Genomic DNA, 345 nt, shown 5'->3' on the forward strand with positions numbered 1-345 from the left:
AGTCCCCTCCATTCTCATCCTCCCACCCGGGCCATGCCACACAACATCGCAGTGGCCACTGCCACCCCTTGGGGCTGCCGGGGAGCCTGGCAGGGAGCTGAGACCAAGCTGGGGACAGGGCAGCCGGGGGAAACGGGACACCAGAGTGTCCTTTGAACAGGGAGCACTGGGAAAACATCCCGTGGGGGTGTGGGGGGAGAGAAGCGGCCAAGCCCCGCTATAAGCCCCAAGCTCGGTTTACAGAGGCAGCCAGGCGTGCAACCCCTCCGAGGAGGGGAGGGGAGGGGAGAGCTCGGGGCTACTTCTGCTGCCCCGGCACTGACCCAAGCCCTGCGGCACCCAGCC

The sequence above is a fragment of the Merops nubicus genome, unplaced genomic scaffold (assembly GCF_000691845.1).
Source record: "Merops nubicus isolate BGI_N331 unplaced genomic scaffold, ASM69184v1 scaffold33409, whole genome shotgun sequence".
Taxonomy (NCBI): Eukaryota; Metazoa; Chordata; class Aves; order Coraciiformes; family Meropidae; genus Merops; species Merops nubicus.